Source organism: Sarcophilus harrisii, chromosome 5 (genome assembly GCF_902635505.1).
Source record: "Sarcophilus harrisii chromosome 5, mSarHar1.11, whole genome shotgun sequence".
NCBI lineage: Eukaryota > Metazoa > Chordata > Mammalia > Dasyuromorphia > Dasyuridae > Sarcophilus > Sarcophilus harrisii.
The window spans coordinates 126424146-126430834 of record NC_045430.1 but is presented as its reverse complement, the minus strand read 5'-3'; the positions used below and the strand labels follow the sequence as shown (position 1 = coordinate 126430834).

General features: G+C 33.2%; 1 pseudogene; it reads right to left on the bottom strand.

Moving 5' to 3' along the window:
• Positions 1-1974: 1974 nt before the first annotated feature.
• The window catches only part of LOC100931869, a 29471-nt pseudogene continuing 24756 nt past the window's right edge, over positions 1975-6689 (bottom strand).

The window sequence follows — 6689 nt, the reverse complement described above, 5'->3', positions numbered from 1 at the left end:
TCAAAGGGTATGCACAGTTTGATAACTTTTTGAGCATAGTTCCAAACTACTCTCCAAAATGGTTGGATTTCGTTCACAACTCCACCAACAATGAATCAATGTCCCAGTTTTCCCACATCCCCTCCAACAATCATCATTATTTTTTCCTGTCATCTTAGCCAATCTGACAGGTGTGTAGTGGTATCTCTAAGAACAATTCTTATAATCCAAATTATATTTATGTGTCAAATGTTGCACTATTTCACAGAGATCAGGTCATATTACATATATTCTAGAGAACAAGAAAGTAAATTGTTTTAAAGTAAAAAAAAAATTGGAATCTGTGAAGGACTAGTTAATGAAGTTCAAAGGCAATAAAGTGGTACAATGATTAAATAACTGTACTTGGGATTAGGAAGAACTGAGTTCAAATCTCACACACTTATTATTGTGTCTCAATTTCATTGACTATAAAATGGGAATTAAAAATAGCACCTACTTCCCAGCGTTGTTGTGAAGGTAAAATGGGACAATTTTTGCAAAATGCTTAGCACAGCATCTGACAATGTGTGGTACGCATAGTAAATGCATAATAAATAATTGTTTTCTTTCTTATGTAATTGGGAGTTAGAGAAGTCTCAGAAGTTATTTAATAACTACTTTAAATTATAGAAAACATTGTAAAAAAAAAGAAGTTATGATTGAAAAAATGAAAAACCAAATAGTTATGAGTTCACTTTTGTTCTAGTTTCACTTATCTGTTCCAACTTTCCTTTATCTTTCTTAAAATGCAGCATAAGAAGGCTCTAACAAGCTCTGAACTCTTTCTTGCAAAGTCTTAACCAATGGGCTAAGTGTGTTATACCCAATGGGAAACACAGGAAGAACACTTTGAGGCTTTCTCTAGCTCCTTCTAAGCTCTTTCCTCCATATGAAATAATGCTTGAAACATGACACAATCCTCAAATAGATGTTTCATAAAGCATAACATTATACATTTTTTCTGGGTTTAAAAAAATCCAAATTCTTAAGATCATAATTCACAAAAAGACATAAAGATGGCATTTGTGGCTTTCCCAAGAAAATAAGCTTTATAAATTGAGCTGCACTTCAGAATTATTTATTTATATAGAGACTTTCTCTTGAAAATAAATCATGGATCTCAAAGGAAACTGCAAAACTGAGCTCTTCTCTGAGAAATGGCCATGTTTCTAAAAGTTATAGTTGAAAAGACCTTGAACAAAATATAGCCCAAGGGATCATTTCTGTTACTGGTACTATGGATAATACATAGTCAGTGTACTGGCCTGACACAAAGGATTAGAAATAAAGTATGACCTGCTTAAATCTGAACCTTTCTCAATCTATCTGTAGACACTATGACCTTGTTCATCTATAATTTAGAAAAATGTCCCCAAATTATTTTTGTGATATGTTTGACAGACCAAAAATAAGCAAAAGGGGAAGACTCTGTCCAAATACTTACAGAAATAGAATGAACTTTTAATAACAATATAAAATACTGTTTGTGTCTGTAATGCCCTCTTCTTCAGAATTTAAAGACATTGGCTCATAGAACATTGGGAAAGATGCTGCATTCAGACACTTGTCTTCTCACAGGGAAAAGGAAGGGAATAGTACCCACTACTTGTCAGGTATTGTGCTAAGCACTTTACAATTATCTTATTTAATCTCTCAGGTAGTCTGTGTTATATAACAACAACAAAAAAACAAAAAACCCTGAATGAAATTGAGAACTCATGGATCATCTAATGACCAGATGCTGAAATCCTTTGTTTTATATTTCAGGAATCCAAGAAATAAGGAGGTTAAATGATCTGTACAAGGTCACATAGTTAAGTGGTACAAAGAGGACTTGAAAACAGATCCTCTCAAGTCACATATGAAATTTCAGTAACCAAACTGGTTTGACTGGTATGAATTATTTTTTAATTTAAATTTTTATTTTTATGTAGGGAAAAATCAAACATACATTTAACTCAATTTGGTTGCAAGTTTCTTAATTTTTTTTTTTACCTTTTCCACCTTGGTAATAGGAGTCACTGATTTCAGACCCAGAGCATTGCCATCCCAATGATGACAGATCTCATTATATCTGTCATTGTAATTCATTTCAATGGCTTCTACCTAGTTGACTAGATTCCTTTATCTTCAGGGTGAACCTGTGTGAAGATAATGTTTGTAGAGGTCTTTCTGTGAACCAAAGTGACTGAGTCTGACTTTTCCTTTGATAATACAGTAAGTGACCCCCATTTTTTATAAGGCATGTAAAAAGATCACTATCTCAAAGGGGCCCATGTCATAATCCCTACCAACTGTGCTTTCTTGTTTCTCACTAGGATACCAGTGGTAACATCTGCTCTGAGTGCAGGTAATCTATTAGTGAGGATATCTCCCTTGATTGCAGATTTTTATTCAGCCCAAGACAGCAGCCTTTGTTTCTTTTCTTGCTTTATCTCAAGTCTATACTTTTGAATCCCTTTAAGCAATTGAGTAGTTGTCTAATAATCCAAAGCCTGGGTGAACTAATTAGCTAGCAGTACTTTCAAACATTTATTAAAAAAAAAAAAAAGATACACTTTTGACTTTACAATCTGATATATCTAGTCCATTTGAGAAACTGAGTAAGTTCCCTTGGGGGCTAGATGCCCAATTGGACCTAATTTGGACCAATGTCAAAGTTCTTGGGCTGATTCTCAAACAAAGGACTATTCACTTTCATGCCTCCTGATTCTTTATAATAGGAGAGGCCTGAGACACTTTCTTCCCTTTGGCCTGCTTCTCTTTTGATAGCTTTGCTGGCAAAACAAGAAAGGAAGAGACTTATCTTGAGTGACTTTTTAAAACTGAAATGATTAGTTTTTAAAATATTATTATTTGGTTATTACCTCCTAATTTTGCTTCATGACCTGAAGTAATAGGTAAGCATCAAGGAATTTCTTCCTAGGGAAGTGATTCTTATTTTCTGTGGTATCATGTTTTTCTTTAGCACCTGTAGCTTATAGATTCCTGCTAACAATAGTGGTTTATAGATTACATTCAAATTACAAAGATGCTAAATTTCAATTGAAAGTTAGTAAAAATGAAAATATATCTCTATATTCATATATGTGTGTTTATGTAGATGTATGTGTAAGATATACAACACACAAATATATATATATATATATATATATATGTACATATGTGTGTTTAAATATATGTGTGTGTGTTTGCCTGTTCAAATCCATGGTCTTTCTGAAATCTAATACAGACCCATGAACCTCAGATTAAAAAGTTCTATCATTATTTATTTAAAATCTTTTTGGATTACAAGTGAATGGTAAACAAAAATATTCAGATAGAATAGACCCTATTGCAATAGATTTCAGTTCAATATAATCACAAGTTGAAATGTGTTATGGGCCAGAACTCTGGATTTAAAACAAGGATTCTTACAAGGTGTTAACTCAGTAGAATTGGTAAAGACAATGGTAATCTAGTTTACCATGGTGATTAATAGTTCTCTAAATTCAGTATGATTCATTTAATTTACAACAAATAATGGTTTCCTAGTGATATAATGATTGGTTTATGCTCAGTGTAGAGCATATAAGCTGAGACAAACTCAGCCAGGAGGGGACTGAGAGCCAGATTCATTCAGAGACAGATTCATTCCATCATCCACCTTTGTGGTGGCTGGAGATTGAAGCATAAGTCCTTGGACTCAGAGAGATTCATTTATCCCATCTCATACCACCATGGTGGCAGGGCTCTTTTTTTTAGCTTCTCCGCTGAAATGAAGACTCCAGAAGGCCTCTACAAAAGCTAGCCTAGGTCCAGGCAAGGAAACTAGATTGTGAAGGAGCTAATAAAGTATTTGGACTTTAACACCTGGCTATTCTTGTGGTGATTATTGAACTGAAAGGAAGGCTGCTCCAAGATCTCCAGAAAATCAACAAGAACATTACAGAAATGACTTCTAGCTTATTCCCCTCTGCTGTGAACTTTTGAATCAGTGGTTAAGAGACAAGTTTCTGATTGCCATGGAATTCTTTAGTGGCTATTGGACACCATGTGGTCATTGAGACTATCAATCCAAGATACCCACTGTTCTTAATTAGCTTTAATTACCTTGGATCATTCAGTTCCTTCTGTCTCCTTGTATCTTGGGGGAATAAGGGCAAGCCACAATTAAGACTCTCCACAAACCCACAAACCACAACATTAGCACATGCATTATATACTTTCAATTAGTGAAAATTGTGATGTCAGTCATTTCCTATCAGTTTCTAACTGGCACATGAGATAATTTCTTTTCACTAGAATTTTTTTTAATATTCCACCTTCATTTTTAAAAGTGTTAAATGATCTCTCACTTCCTTCCAACATTGAGAAACCAAAAAAAAAAAAATTATTACCTCTACAAACATATAGAGATAAACACAGCATATTCTCTCACATTACCTATGTCAAATATATTTATACACATATATACACATACAAGTATATATTTACATATAAACCTATATAAATGCCTCATTCTACACTTTGAAGCAATCAACATTTTTTTAAATGGATAATATGTCTCACCATAATTCCCCTGAAATTGTGGTTTGCCATTGTTCCACTGGAATTCTTCAAATCGAAACTGAACAATCACTTGTTAGGAATGTTATGTGTAATGCTCAATGAGTAGATCTTCCACCTGAAAAGCCAGCATGTTTGTTTTTCTCATTGTACATAAAAGGAAACTGAAGCTGCAGAAACTGATGTTTATAGTGATTATTACATGACTTTTCCTCAATCATAAAGACAATGCTAGATTTGGGGATTCCTCACATTTTTATCTCAGACAGACAACTTCATATAATCAAAGATCTAGGAATGCAAGGGATCACAAGAAGCCAATTAATCCAATCTCTTTATTTTAGAGATAAAGAATCTTATGCCCAGGGAATTTAATGGCACCTCCAATGTCATATAGCTAATTAGAGTAAGATAGACTAAGGGCAAGTGAAGCCTCTTTTTTGTAATGTCTTATATGTTTTACAATTGCATACTTTTCCCCAACTTCTTTTTTTCTAGTGAGTTTAAATATGTGATCTTAGGATAGTTTATTGATCATCCAGAAGCATTCATGGAATTTGGTCTAGGGGTACAGAAGAAATCTTTTTTAAAAGAAGTCAAGATATATTGCTATCTTAACAAGTATACTCTGTTAAAGAATGTTGAGGTGTCCCTTAAACATTTTTTGCAGTTTACATATTTGGGAGTGAAGGTAAGGCTAATCAGTCTGCAGCATACTGAGAAAGTGCTTGTATATTTAGGACCCTTGTAGATAAGCAGACCCTTCCATCTTCATTGTCCCTCAGTTCACAACAAAAAAAAATGCTGCTTTTGCCATTGCCTTGTTCCTCCCTGAAGGGAGGATTTTGTCCTTTTCCCACATTTACTGTACCTTTCCCCTTCCCAGACTACTCCCTTTTAGGATATTTCTATTTTATCCACCTGCTTTTGTTTTATTATCATTGATAGCTGTATGGATTATGAACTCTTTGTTCTGGTTTTGGATTGCACATACATGATCATTTCTTGTAATAAGTCTAGTTGCAACACAATGTCTCATGGATTTGTGATATTGTTTTTAGTTAATTCCAATTGTAAGTGATTCTAGAAAACCTCAGTTTCATAATCATCAAGCTTTTTGAGTTTGCTGTAGTTGTTCTTGTGGCGTCCTCACACTGCAGGGGTGCTGGTCAGGAGAGTAAGACTCTAGTCATGATACTGTTCCTGTGGGTGCCTAAGGTAGTTTTATTGCAGTTCCAAAATTTCATTATTGAATTTCCATTTGGTCTTATATCTTTTGTTTGTGGTCCCTGAACCAAATAATATTTTCAGCACATTATTATCTGTAAAGAATATATTGTCTATTTCTTCTTTTTTGCATTTGTTTGCAAGATCTCTATGCTCTAGGATATGGTCACCTTTTATAAAAGTATATGGTGCTGAAATATTTCATTATTCTTGAGAAGATTCCATGAGTTTTTAATTCTAGTTTCTCAAGCAATTTATTCAGTTCTATATTTTCCCTTTTCAATCTGTCAGATTTATCTAAAATGTATACATGCATATTGAAATTTTTGATCACTTTTGTGTTTCTGTCTATGTCATCTTGAAACTCCCAAAGTATTTTCTTTTTTGGATTCTAAAGCATTTGGAGGATACAAGTTTATTATTTATATTGGCTTGTGGTTTATGGTTCCTTTCAGTGTAATATAATTTTTTTTTGTTTATGCTTTTCTAATTTTTTGAATATTTGTTTTTCCTCTGCCTAGATTGCAATTCCTCTTTGTTTTTAGTATTTATTTGATACATAGTTCTTTTTTCCCAACCCCTCAGTTTTATTTGTATGTCTTTATTTTTTATGCATTTCTTATAGGCAACACAATATAGGTTTTGTTTTCTTATCCAATCTATCCCTCTTTTTTTTCTTTTTATTGAATAACAATTCATTCACATATAAAGTTATGATAATTAGACTTATATTTTGTTCCATCTGTCTCTAATATTGGGTGCTATTTTTTATCCAAGTTTAATTTTCCCTCTTCTTAGGGAAACATAGTGTTATGTTACTTCAGTGACTTCACCTTAATATTTTTTATGTAATCCTATCTTTATCTTTCCCTTACCCTGATACATTAGTCATA